General features: G+C 35.7%; 1 protein-coding gene across 4 annotated transcripts in view; it reads right to left on the minus strand.

Moving 5' to 3' along the window:
- LOC145279819 (uncharacterized) overlaps positions 1 to 15,152 on the minus strand; it is an 843,773-nt gene that overhangs the window by 438,619 nt on the left and 390,002 nt on the right. The window lies entirely within an intron of this gene.

Genomic DNA, 15,152 nt, shown 5'->3' on the forward strand with positions numbered 1-15,152 from the left:
TGTTGACTGACTATTTGTTTATTTGAACTCTACTGAGAAGACGAAAAGAAAAAGACAGTGTGAAAAAGGCAAATATTCTTTTTACGTGCTCGGAAGCCAATTTTTGTTTTTGGTGATGAAAAAAAAATTCTTCTTCCTCCCCATTTACTTTTGAAACAGCACGCACGCACACTGAAAGGAAATGACCCCTTTTTTTCTTCCACCTGTCATTTTTTTAAAGCACTTTTAAAATAAATACTCTTTTCGTTATTGGAGAAATTTTTGCTCGCCAGCGGAGTGAGAAAAAATACGGCTCGTGCGACAATATCTATTACTGAAAACGCGAGCCCGGAACAACTTTTTAAAAACCGTAACTTTGCTGAACACAAGTCGACTTGTATATTGTATGTGTTATATTATATGTTTTATAGTGCATATTGTAGATAGTATATTGTACTGTTTTTCTCTACGGTAAAACAAAAATCTATCTCGATTTCCGAACTATTGACATATGAGACAAAAGGGAACACGTGTCAACGAGTAAATAAGTGTATGCAAAATCATTCTATAATTTTTACATTTCTCCTACCGCTACTGAAGAGTATACTAGTCCATAAATTATAAGTTTTCCCTTGCTGTGACTGCCGCTAAGTTACAAATTCTCTCTCGAGAAAATAAAATAAAAAGAGACACAATGGAAGATGTGAAAGAGACTAACACGTCTAATTGAGTTTCAAATGGACCAGCAAAGAAGAGCTGACGATAGATTACAGCAGGCAGAAGAAAGAATGATCCAAATGCAAAAGAGAGCTGATGACAGACTTTTTGCATTGCAAACAGAACAGAAAGAGAACTGAAGCACTACTACAGGTTTTAATGAATAGGAATTAAGCTACAAAGAGCAATACAGCGTTTACCCAGAGTGCGGTACTAAGTTCAATAAATAATTTCACCTACTGTCCTAAAGAAAATCGAACATTTGAAACATATTTAGGACGGTATGAAGATCTGTACAATATCGACTATGAAAATTGGGCAGACCAAAAAAGTCCGTTTGCTCCTCAGCAAATTAGGGGCTACGGAACACGACAAATTCGTCGACTATATCTTGCTACAAAAGACTAGCGATCTGACGTTTACGGAAACCGTTAAACGATTAACTGAACTATTTAGTTCGAAATCGTCGCTGTTTCACAGACGGTGGAAATGCTTGAACCTTACGAAAAAAGACGATGTGGACTACTTGACTTTCGCCTCGATTGTTAACAAACACTGTGACGATTTTAAATTGTCAGAATTGAGTGCCGATGATTTCAAGTGCCTAATATTTGTCCAGGGTTTTACTTCGAAAAAAAAAAAAAAAAAAAAAAGATCCTTCGAAGAGTTTTGTCAAAACTGGAAAGTGAACCAGGCTTAACTGTACAAAATCTGGCGGAAGATTGCCAAAGGATCATTAGTATCAAGAAGGACCCAAAAACCATCGAAGAATCTGATATTGCACACATAAAGAACATACAGAGAAGAACTAATGGGTACTCCCCAAAAAAACAAAACGAAACTGGACGCTATCTTCCACTCAAGCATGAAAGACAAGGTAACCAGAAGCCTTCAACCCCTTGTTTTCGCTGCGGAAACTTGCATTGGTCAAATGATTGCTCCTTTCGCATTAAAGAAAGTTTTAATTGCAAAAAACTAGGACACAAAAGCTCACATTTAAAACGGCAGAGGAAAAGTAAAATTCAGATTCAACAGACAAGAATGAATAAGAAAGACGAAAATAACAGTCGAAAATACGTCTTAGTTAGAATTTTAGACAAAGAAGTTAAATGGCAATTAAACTCTGGGTCGGATTTATCGATAATAAATTTACAGATGTGGAGAAATTTAAATAGGCCGACTATGCATAAAACTGGCAAGTTAGCAAAAAAGGAGAAAAAATAAATTTTGAAGGAGAACTAACTACAAATACCACTTAATGGTACAACGAAAAAACTGAAATTATTTGTGCTCAAAAACACAGAAAATTTATTTGGGACCGATTGGTTTCAGGAATTTAATCTGTGGAATGTACTGATCAACACTTTTTGCCAAAAAGTAGAATCGTTTTCTACAGAAAAACAAGAACTTAAAGCTAGTCTAAAAAAGCTTTTTCCTGAAATTTTTACAGCGGACCTGGGTAAATGTAGGAAAGCAACAGCCGAATTTGGGCTGAAACCCGATGCAGAACTAGTTTTTAAGAAAAAAAGGAACATACCATTCGCTTCGTTAGAGAAAATCAATATGGAACTTGACAGACTAGTCAAGACCGGCATCTTATCAAAAGTGGAATTCAGCCAATAGGCAGCTTCTACCGTGTACGTAAAAAAGAAATCGAAAGAAATCCGCATTTGTGCTGATTTTTCTACTGTGCTAAACTCCGTCTTGAAAAACTACCCTTACCCACTGCCGAGTCCCGAGGAGATTTTCGCGAAACTGAACGGAGGCAAGATCTTCTCTAAGGTTAATCTCAGTGAGGCGTATCTTCAAATTCCGGTTGAGGAAAAAAAGCTCAAAGCTCCTTTGCATAAACACCCACAGGGGTTTGTACAAATTTAAGAGACTAGCATTTGAGGCCAAAGTCGCTTCGACGATTTTTCAAGAAATAATGGATACTATGCTAGACGGCCTCGATTTCGCAACTGCATACTTGGACGATATAATTATCATCAGCAAATCCAAGGAACAACATAGAGAGCACATACAAAAAGTACTTTCACAGATACAGGATTTCGGTTTCAAAGTTAAGGAACGAAAGTGCGAATTTTTTCTAGAAGAAATTAAATGCCCAGGATACATAATTGACAAGGAAGGAGGCCAGATCCTGACAGGACAACTGCAATAAAAAAAACATGCCAACTCCCGGGAACGTCACCGAACTACAAAGCTTTCTAGGACTGGCCAACTATTACCAATCATTTATTCTCAACATGCATAATCTTCGGGCCCCACTTAACAAACTTTTGAAGAAAGACAGTACTTGGGAATGTACATCTGAATGCAAGAGGTATTCAACAAAATTAAAACTGTACTGACGTCCGACCCATGTCTTACACATTACAACCCAGAATTAGTTCTTATGGCATAGGCGCTTGCATGTTACACATAATGCCGGATGGAAGCAAGAAACCAGTGGCACTGCGTCACGCACGTTATTACCTTCGGAAAAACATTACTTGCAGATCGAAAAGGAAGCCCTCGCAATAATATTCGCAGCAACAAAGTACCATCGTTATTTCCATGGAAGATTTTTCAATTTGCAAACTGACCATAAACCGCTCCTAACTACCTTCGGATCGAAGAAAGGACTATTTATGTATACAGCAAACAGATTGCTGAGATGGGGTACGATCTTACTTAACTATAACTTTAAGTTAGAATACCTTCCCTCAAAAATGGTCATGCTGACGGACTGTCGAGGTTAATTTTAAATCAAAGCAAACCACTAGAAGATACTGATCACTTCTTAAAAAAAAGATAGCGAGATCAAGAATCTGATGCTTAACGTGCTTAAAGAACTACCAGTTACCATACAGGAAATAAAATGCGAAGCCCAAGAAGACGAGTTCATTTGCTCCACAAAACAGAAGATCATGGAAAAACATCGACAGATAGCGAACATTTTCTCCTTGTGTGACAATGTACTATTATATAGTGAAAGGGTGGTTATACCCAAGACTTTACAGAAACGAATACTAAGATTTTCACACAGGTTATCCAGGAAAAAATAGAATGAAAAGCCTTATGCGGAGTTATGTATCCTGGCAAAATATGGATTTAGACATCTCAAATTTGGTAGATTGTTGCAAGGGTTGTTCTCTAGCAGCTAAAGCACCGCCAATCAAACAATGGCCAAAGACAGACCAACCTTGGTCGAGAATACATGTGGATTTCGCAGGACCAGTGGAGGATGTCTACTACTTGATTGTAGTAGATAGCTATTCAAAGTGACCAGAAGTACTCAGATGCAAGAGATCCACCAGAGGGATCATTATCTCTTTCCTTCATTAACTTTTTGCCCGATTTGGCGTTGTTTATTGCTTAGTCAGCGACAACGGGACAATTCACATCAACTGATTTTTAAGAATTCTGCGACAGTTTTCAAATAAAACACATCACTATACCTCCGTATCAAATGGACAGGCAGAACGTTTCGTAGACACTTTGAAAAGAGCATTAAAAAAGCTTCTGAAACATCTTCAGATAAGGCCTTACAACAGTCCTTACAGGTTTACGGGATCACGCTAAACCCGAATACCCCTAAAGCAACGTCTCCTGCAGAGACCGTGTTTGCGCGAACAATACGACCAGTCTTCGAAAAACTACTACAAAAACAAGCAAATTCAGGTAGGACCACTACCGGTCCCACAAAAAAGTATAGCCCAGGAGAAAAAGTTTTCTTTAAAGCATACGGAAACAATACATCGTTTTGGGAACAGGGAACAATTGACAAAAGAATTGGAAACACAACCTACATCGTTCTAACCCCTAGCACCACTCACAAGAGACACCTAAATCAAATTAGTCGTCGTCGGCAAAGACACACCTCAAGTCGAGGAAGAAGCTAGCGATACGTTATGTGATATGTTCGATATTGAGCCTCCCCAAGCAAACTTAGAACACCGCCGATCGACAAGGAAATGAAAGGTTACTGAACCCTTATCATCGATGCGAAAAGGAAGAAATATTAACGTTTTTTCCCCCTGAACAAAAAAAAGCGTGGAAAGGGGGGTGTTTTGGGGCATACACACCTTTATAACCGCTAAGATGGACTTGTCCATTTGGCATATAACCAGCAAGTGTAGACCGCTCAATGAGAGCTATCCCGGATGTCGTACAGAGACGACACCCCACGGACTTACTAACCTTTTCTGTACCACTAACCCTTGCTTGATAGAAATGTTCTTCCCACCAAGTGGTCGTGTTCCTACTTTCACCCTTTCCGACTCCACTACAATTGTACCTAAAATATATTAGTAATTTCAAAAGTAAAAAAAAACAGACTTGTGTCATCAGCTAGAATTGAAACTTAAGTATATAGCTTCCCAGCTTTATCTGTATAACCTAAATCCATACGTCTTTAAAACTGCAACAAAAATTAGGTTGTTTAATCTGTTATTTTAATTATCGCGTGCGCAGCAAAATAAATAAATAATAATAAAAAAAGTAGACTCGGCCTACGCCAAGGTCAGTGTTTTTTTTCAAATTTGTCCCCTCAACAGCTATTTTACCGGCTAAACACAAATCGAAAGTGTTGTGGCAGAACTACCATATGTTACATGCTAATAGACTATTCTAATCTCAATAAATATCAAAAGGTGTAGGTTGGTATCCAGTATCAACCAAGGCCGTTCGTTGCCTATGACGAATAACCCACCTATTGTATGCTTTGCAATACATATTACTTTATTTTGGCGGTGTGCATTTCTTTGCATTCCTTTAACAGGGCTATAACAGTGGCGACATCGGATTACGAACTCACAGAGGTCACTTGAATTTAAAATACCCCCACCATTCAAAAGAACTCACGAGGGAAACCTGCATTAAACCAAGCAAGTGTTCAGAAAACACTGATGAAAGAAGGAAATAGAAACTCGAAAATTTAAATGAGCGCATGGACATAAAAGTTTCAATTGCAAACACGTGGAAAGTAAGAATATTTTCATATTTTTTCTTCTCTTCTCACGACATATATAGGTGCATACAAAAGAAAGACAATACGAATTATTCGTGTTTTTCTCCCGTCATTAAATAAGCGTATCAGCGAACGTTCCACAAGTCAATACGCTTTTCGACGTTTATTTCGTCACAGTCAAAATTTATTCATATTCTATGAGAAAAAAATTTGCTTTGAAAAAAGTATTGAATATTTCTGTCGACATATATTTTTCGTCTATGAAAAAAACATTCAGTTTGAAAGAAATATTCTTTCCAATGAATTTAAAACTATGTTCAACGTTAGTTTGCAAAGTGATTAAAGGGAGCGAAATACTGTTCCCTTTTCCCCTAATTATTCTGAAAAAAAAAAAATACTAAAATCTGGTTAATCGGAACACGGTTTTGATAAATTTCTGTAAATTCAGTATTTTACCCATCATACAAAAATGGACGCGTTATAAAGTACATTGGAGCAATTATTAAAACTGCAAATTGAACAACGCGCAAGGAAGGACAAGAAAAACAATTATTTGAACACCAGAAGCGCTCAGATGAAAGACAACAAGAACAACTAATTAGGTTAAAGGCCCAGAAATATGAGAACAATAACACATGAAAGGGCTGCTTACTCAAATCAGAGAAAATAATACGTCCACCGATAATACTACTGCACTTTTTACAAGATTCAATATAGAATGCGATTGGCAATTTCTGCTACAGGCATAAAGAAGGTAAATCGTTGGAAGCTTATTTTCGTCGGTATGAAGATTTTTTTCAGTATAGACTGCAAACGGTGGTCGGACCAGAAAAAAGTTCGTTTACAGAAATTAGAGACGACCGAGCATAACAAGTTTGTGGATTTTATTTTACCACCTAAAGACGGTGGATCTTCTTTCAGAACAATTTTACCCAAAATTCTCTTTATTTCATAATATATATATATATATATATAGAGAGAGAAACTATTTCCGTGTTCTAGAACGTTTTAATCTTAAATTCTACGCAATTATGCAGAATGTAGAAAATATGCATAAATAGAATTCAGTGTAATAATGAAATGAAACAAATCATCTAATAAGAAGCCATAAAAATGATTAAGTAATTAACGATCGTTTTTCAAAGGAATATGTCAATTAGTAAACCTTCATGCAGTTGCTCGCATATTCATGTCATGGATCAATAATTCAAAGCGTAGTACCTGTTCTGGTGCTACACTTTTTCTTTTTTGTCCACTGTCTGAAATTACGTAATAATTCGTTATTTTGCGCATATTATATATATGTATGTTTAATAAAATATGTTGAGAAACGCTTGAGCGAAGGTTAAACACATTTATTTTTCGGAAAGGAAATACAAATAGTGGTGTAAGTCCTTAATCCACGGAGTTTCGAAGAAATACTTTCCTTCTCGTCAGAGGGGGAAGAATTAGCAAAATGTATGAAGGAATTTTGCCTGTATAGTATTTAAAGAAACTAAGTATGAAAAGGATCATACTAGCGTGAAAGTGAGATGGAGAATAATGAGACAGATGGATTAGGGTAAAAAGAAAATGTTTTCACGTCGGAGTGTGTTCCTATGGTTGTTGAGTCCAAAATCAGGTGGATCCGAGAAAGTTGTAGAAATAAAATATCCATGTTTATTGTAGTCCGAGAGCATGTTGGAAATAATAACTGATCCCAAAAATAAATATCTTTGTGGATGAAGAGGTCTGGTCTGTGAGGTTATCCATAAGGGAAGTGATTTGAAGAATAAATGCGGTTGATTTGTGTTCATTCAAAGGTGAGGTAGGGTATTGGCCTAACGTTAACGCAGTGTAGTAAGGGGAGATGACATAGCAACCATAACAACCAATCTCTGCAATAATAGTAAATTAGGGCAGGTGAAGGTATATATATATATATATATATATATATATATAAATATCACAACATAACGGATTATTACGTAATTTCAGATATTGGTGTATATTTTTACGTCAAGTTTTTCAGAGTATGCAGGTATATAATCGCCTAAAAATAGAATCTCATGTTGGAGTAAAATGATTTAGTTTAGGGTGTTAATTGTATCTCATTCCATATTTTTGTCTACCTGTGTAGATTTAGACACAATGTTGATTTGTAATGTACAGTATTCTTCAAGGAGAGGAAAATAATTGCCTCAATCTAGAATGATTTATTTTTCACTGACCGAGGATACATATATATATATATATATATATATATATATATATATATATAAGGAAAAGTATTGATAATAGAAAAATATATACCGTTGAATACATTCATCAATTCGAAACAAGGGAATACAGTAAAGGGCGTGGGGGGTATCAAAGCTCTTTATACCAGGCATTTCGATAACGCCTAGTCTATGCATTGTATTTCCTGGTTTCGAATTGATGAATGAATCTAAATGCAACAGTATATATTTTTCTATTATCGATATATTTTCTTGTATCTAAGTTCCACCTGCATTTCGAGCTTTCTATTATATATACAGTAGCGTCCAAAAGTTAAGGAACGGTCGATCATTTTTTTTTAATCCTTCTAACTTTATCTATGAAAAAGGAAGAAAAAAAATTGGTAAATTTTCCAATGTTTAATAATAGTAGTTAAATAAAAATTGATTTTTTTTATTTTGAATACGTATTAGGCTTTTACATATAAATAAATGTAATAAAATTACAGTCGTCCAAAAGTTAAGGAATGTGGAAAACCAATACAAACTTTAGCAATTTTAATAACTTAAAATGTCGACTCCGAATATTCGAAGAAAGCTATCTATACAAGAAAAACAGCTTATTTGTGACCATTATGATGCAAAAAAGTCCATAAGAGAGATTGCTAACATATTGAAAAGGTCTAAAAGCGGTGTTTTTCTGGTTATTGAAAATAGAAAAAAAAAAAAAAGGTTTACAATTGACTGAAGAGAAAATATCGGGCCGATCCAGAGTAACAACGAAGAGAGATGGAAAAATCACTCGATCATCTGATCGTTTTAAAACAGGCTTCGATATCCCGGGATTTTACATCCGAAACTGGGCCAACAGTTTTCCAACAAACGATCTCACGAAGATTAAACGAAGTTGGATTATTTTCAAGAATTCCGTGCTCAAAGCCTTTAATTTCTATTAAAATTAAAAAGGTCAGATTATTATTCGCCGAAAAACATTTGTTTTTGGAAGAAAAAAATGGGAAGATTCATTTTAGCGATGAATCTTTGATTCAATCTTTTCGTATCAGACAAAAAGATCACATGTCAGAAGAAAAAAAAATGGAGAAAGACTGCTCCCTAAGTGCGTTAAAAGTACAATAAAATTTGGAGGGGGCAGTATAATGGTATGAGGAATGATATCTTCAAAAGGAACTTACCCCCTTGTGAGGATTCACAGAAAAGTTAATGCCCGAATATACAGAGTATTGACTAGAGAACATGTGGCTCCTAATCTTTCCCATTCTGATATCTTTATGCAAGACAACGCACCGTGCCATAAAGAAAAATAGTTTTAGAAGAGCTAAACAGATCCAATATTTGCGTTATAGATTGGCCAGCTCAGAGCCCCGACCTGAATCCAATTGAAAATGTTTGGAAAATTATTGTTGATAAGACACAGAAAAACTCCAAAATCTTGATTTATGGGAATGTATAAAATAAATCCTGGAATAAGATAACATATGAACGATTGTTTCTGTCTTGCAGCAAAAGATACCATAGTGTGATTGAAAACAAGAGGCTTTTCACTAAATACTGAAAAGATTCTTTATATTTTCATTAATAATTTCCCTCGTTTCTTAAAGTTCCGTAATTAAATTATATAAATTTAATTATAAATAAATAATGTAAAAAAAAAACTAATATGTATTCAAAAAAAATTTTTTTTTATTTTACTACTATTATTAAACATTGGAAACTTCAGCATTGTTTCCTTTTTCATAGATAAAGTTAGAAGTAAAAAAAAATCGACCGTTCTTTAACTACTGTAATATATTATATATATATATATATATATATATATATATTCTAGTGCCATCAGGTAACAGTAACCACCTAAAAATATCAATCAAGATTTTACAGTTACCGCTGATAAAACTCATAACTGCCATTGAATTACAGTGCTAGCCACTAGATGATAGTGTCTGACAATTGAGGACAAGCGATTTATTTCGGAACAATCCAATGGACGCTGTGTATTACAATGAATGATTGCTACAAAGAGCCTATGACCACCAAACACCTCAAAACTATACGCCAGTGACCACCAGCACTCGCCACTGACATCTAGTGACAGACCGCCATGCACCGACAAGCAAAGAACCGCCCTAAGCAACTAATCGCCAACAACTAACAACGCTAACAATGGCAGTCAGTGAATTCCGCTATCTACCACAGCCAGAAATGCACGACAGTAGAAGCCAGATGCTTTTATTTTGACCATTGCCGTAAATGTCTGCAATTTTCTTGAGCCGACAGTGGCTACCATAAGCAACCGCCGCCATTTCTCAGTATTAATATTTTTAGCAATTTGTCTATAGTCAGTAATTTACGGGACTCGCATACGATAATGCACTACTTAAGTTGTTCTAGCATTGGATCATATTTCTACCATGCAACACCGGTACACGGGTCCTGCTAGTATATATATATATTTTTTTTCAGAATGTAAGAGATTATATTTAATAAATTCCACAGCCAAACAACGTTGCAGCTTGTGGGCTATATATATATATATATATATATATATTAATCATAGAAATAAAATCCCGTTTCGCTGTATGACAACTCATCATTGCCACTAGCGAATCTCTCGATGGAGGATTCCTTTCTAAGGCAATTGTCCTTGACATATCAGTCTTTTGATAGGGTGTGGTATAAAGGTCTACTTCACAAAATCTCCAGCTACGGTATAGCTGGAAATGTCTTTTCAATTATCAAATCATTTTCCTCTGATAGGTTTATAATAGTAGTGGTTGATGGGCAAAAATCTGAAGCTCACTAAATTAATGCTGGAGTCTCTCAGGGATCCATCCTTGGTCCAACTCTCTGATCTACATCAATGATCTCCCAAATCACATTCTAAGATCATTTGTAAACATTTATGCTGACGGCACTACCATCTATGGCAACACTTCAAAGGCCGCAAACGACCAAGTTCTGATTCTCTCTCCTCTGGTCTTGAGCACGTGGTTCTCATCTTGAGGAGACGCCATGTTTAGACAAACTTCTGGGTTTGACCTTTCCTTCTGATCTGAGATGGAACAAGTACATCAAATCCTTTGCCAAGGCTGCTTGGCAAATGATGGGATCGTTCTACCGCCCAAGTAGATATCTCACTACTGATGCAGTTCTCTTCATGTATAAGAACCAAGTGCGCCCAAGGATGGAGTCCAGATCTGGACAGGAACTGCTAGAAACAGCTTATCTTGCCTTGATAGAGTTCAAAATAGACTTCATAGCTGCTGTGGGGTACAAATCACCCCTATCTGAATACTAAGTGGAATCAACCAGTCCTATGAATACAACTGGTTTCAGAGACTAAATGGAGACATTCATACCATATTTAACCGCATGCTACGAACACGTTCCTCTCCTGGTGGTTCCTGTATTCTTTATGATAAATATATATATTTTATACACTTTACACTACTTGTGGTTAATTTCATTTGTAACCCCTAGCACGGGTCGACAACAATAGCCTAGTAAGGGGATGCCCTTTTTTCTTTCCTGGAATCTCTTTCCCACAGAAGAGACGTCGCGAGCCTGTCTCTGCTTTATCGTTATTTTCATGGAAAGTGCTCGCCTGAGCTTTTGCCTATGGGTCCCCCTAGCCTGATTTTCGCGAAAAACACTTGTCTAGTTGAAACCACTATCAATAATTTCCCCCACTCTTTATCTGTGCCTAAACCTAAACGTAGATTCCATGAACAAAGCTTCTTTCTAAAAACTGCACGCCAGTGGAACTGTTCCGTTTTCCTGCTTTCCAACTGACTATAATATGGTTGTCTTCAAGTGCAATGTGAACAAATTCTTGATAAGCCATCCTCTTAAGTAATCCAATTTACCTAATTTCCACTACTAATGATGACTGACATGTTCACCTTGACCACTGTACACTCATTAACCTTCACCTCGAGTGGCCTTGGAGCCTTGATAAGTGGTGACTCCTTTGTAAAAAAAAACAGAATACGTTTAATAAATAGTATCTAATCTATATAAATAAATCAGTAAATGCATGTACGTACGTGTTTCTGTGTGAAAATATTTAACCAATAAACTGTTAAACTACTGGTCACATAACACTGAAATTAACAGAAACTAGCAATCATACACCAAAGATGTGTTATAGCGACTAAAATCTTTGTTTGCATGGATGAATGACGCGCATTGAAATTTGTCGGCAAATTGAAATGCAAAATGTGTTTCAACTTGCCGACATATTTCTATTACTTTTGCGCATGCGCAAATTCATTCATAGCTTGCAGTGGTTTAATTTGAAGTTTTTTTATTTATTTGTCAGGTTAGCTAAAAATGTAGGGAAAGCGACTGGAGCGCTAAATGTTTTGGTTTCGATTCTAGCTGCTGGCACCCAAGTAATATTTTTTTTAAACTTTGTAAATTAGTACTAATATATATATATATATATATATATATATATATATATATATATATATATATATATTCAAGAGAAAATTGGCTCTGTAATAACAAATACGAAATCTATATGAATTAAAATATATTTAAGCGTATTTTACGACTAGACAAGCGTTCGCGCCGCCTCTCCAATTAGTTTATAATGAAAATGATATTTGAGAAATCGTATCATGACTTAATTAAACATGTTCTATATATAAATAGTTTTATGAAATGGTCATATAAAAAAAAACTTTAAATACGCCAAAGAAAGAGACATTTAAGGTCTTCGTTCAGCATTGAGAGACAATGGATAAGTACTATAAGGGGGATTGCGCGTATAATTGTGAGGCAAAGGTTGCGCAATCTCCCAGCTTACACCTTTACTGAGTCGGTACTGCTTGATTCTGGAGGAAAGGAGAAATGCAGGACAACTGGAAACAATTCCGATATAAGTGGAGAGCACATACAACACCTAGTATTCCCAAATGGTCACCCATTATAGTACTGACTAGACTCAATGTCGCTTAACTAACGGAAATTGGTGTTTAAATGCGATTATACCGTATGCTCGGAATATTTCTTAACTGGTGTTAAAATTTTACGAAAGTCGGAGATATCTGAATTTTCAGGAATAGCGTATACTATCATTTTACCCTTTACATAAAAATACGTTATATTAAATACAAACCACATTGCACACCCTTACCCCTAGCAGCTATGTTCTAACATTAATAATGATCGATCAATTAGTTTAAGAGTGAATCCTGTACATCGAAATAGATATATAAACATATCTAACTTTATGTAGAGATATCTTTCTTTCCATCTATTATACGTCGTATCTGTTTATTTGTCAATATATCTATCACAGTTATTGATCAACGCATCTATCTCCGTCAGTATACGTCTAGTTTTGTAGATATCAAGTGTGGAAACGGTTAACAACGTCAGTCAATTGTACGCCTCGCTTATCTCCCCGCCGTTGTCACTCTAACAGACAGAAGCATCTATTCTTGGCTGTAATTTCCGTTCTTCAGTCGGACATCTGTTCAGAAAAGCTCCGTTTGTTTAGAAAGACTCGCGATGCGTCGAAGCAGGCAACAAACCAGGATATTAAATCTTCCCGTGACTCGGAACAGTGCAATGTCCAGCGGCGATATTCCCGCATCACGTAATTTATTAGAGCCAATAACGAGGGTTGATTACATTTAAAAGGAGATTGTATAAATATTTAATATTCTTTTTATTAAATAGAGAGTAGGATATATTTTAAGGAGAGTAAAATGTTGGCTTTTGGTTTACCTTCGGCAGACTCGTAACTCTCGCTTTTCCCGTTTCATCCTTTAGTCCTAACATTCCATGAGCGGTGTTTCTGACAAAGGGGCGAGGATTCTTGTTTTCTGAGTCGGAATCTCACACTTATTGTTGGCCGACTTCTGACCATAAAGTAGCATTTTAGTTTTTTAACTTCTTAAATCAAGCGGCTTCGTGCCTTGTGTGGAGCGATTTCCATAAACAATAACGTATGTTGAAGTCAATAGAAAGTGGGTGGACTATGTTCTGGACACACAAGGAAAATAAACCCCTTTCTTCCACACCTTTTTCATTCTTTTTCTCTCTCTCTGTATATCTACGCACACAAATATACATACACCACACAGACACACACACACATATATAACAGCCCCTTTTTACTATTGAGTCACCAGATATCAAAATGCCTATAGTGTTATACTACCCAAATATATACTACACTGCCCCTCCCCAAAGAAGGCGATAATACTTGAAATGACAAAAGAACAGATACTACACTACATTCGCTCTAAAATTGAACATTGGCATTAAATAAGTTCTGAAATAGTAAACTTATTGAACATTAAAAAGAAATTAGAATGAACGATGTTTCTAACAAAAAGGAAAGAATTGCTGTTTGTAGGTTGGAGTCAATCCACTTGACATTTATCCTTGGCTTGTTTTGGCCTTTAAATAGTATTTCTTTCTTTTTAGTTTCCTACATCAAGTGTTTTCATGCCTTGTGTTGAGCAATTTCCATGAAAAACTAATGTATTTTGAAGTCATTAGAAAGTGGTTAGACTATTCACGCGACACCTAAGGCAGGTTTCCATCATATGAAATTCCGTTAATAGTTTTACTAATAGTTCATGGGCCAGCGAGGTCGACCGTACCTCCTAATAACCCATGATAAGTGGTATCATTGGAAAGCTTGAGATGTCTAGATTAGGGAAAAATATGTTAACATAAGAAATTGGGGATGTATTGCAAGTTTTTAGCATGTAAATCTACCCTGCCGTGAAAATTGCCTTGAAAAAGATGAATGAAATGTCCTCTTGCCTTAATATCTATACCCATTCTAACTGATCCTGGAATGACATTATACATCAAATGAACTTATTTCATGTCCTCGTATTTGCATATGACCATTTTAGAGTGTCATTTAATCTTATATTGCTAATAAGTGCTGAAGAAATAAGCTATCCGAAGAAAAAAAAAATTCAAAAGTAACACAATCATCTTCACTGTCAAAGTCTGAAAAGTAATTTGTATGTTCATTATTCCCCACTCCCCAAATTTTATTCAATATTTCGTAACTTTTCTTCAATTTCAGACATTTTTTCCTATATGTACTCTCATTGAGCGTATTTTATTGCTATTTGCATGTGAAAACAAATAATTAGCTTTCATTTGGTATCCTTTATATGCTCTGATGTAAATATGGTGAGAAATTAAATGCTGACTACATGTTTGTTGTTATATCTACACCATAGATTATCAGTTTGTTGATAAAGAAATGACAAGATTCATATGTCTTCCCCTCATACCCCTCTCTCTCT

This window comes from Euprymna scolopes, chromosome 7, assembly GCF_053919585.1.
Source record: "Euprymna scolopes isolate OS-2025 chromosome 7, ASM5391958v1, whole genome shotgun sequence".
In the NCBI taxonomy this organism is placed as follows: Eukaryota; Metazoa; Mollusca; class Cephalopoda; order Sepiida; family Sepiolidae; genus Euprymna; species Euprymna scolopes.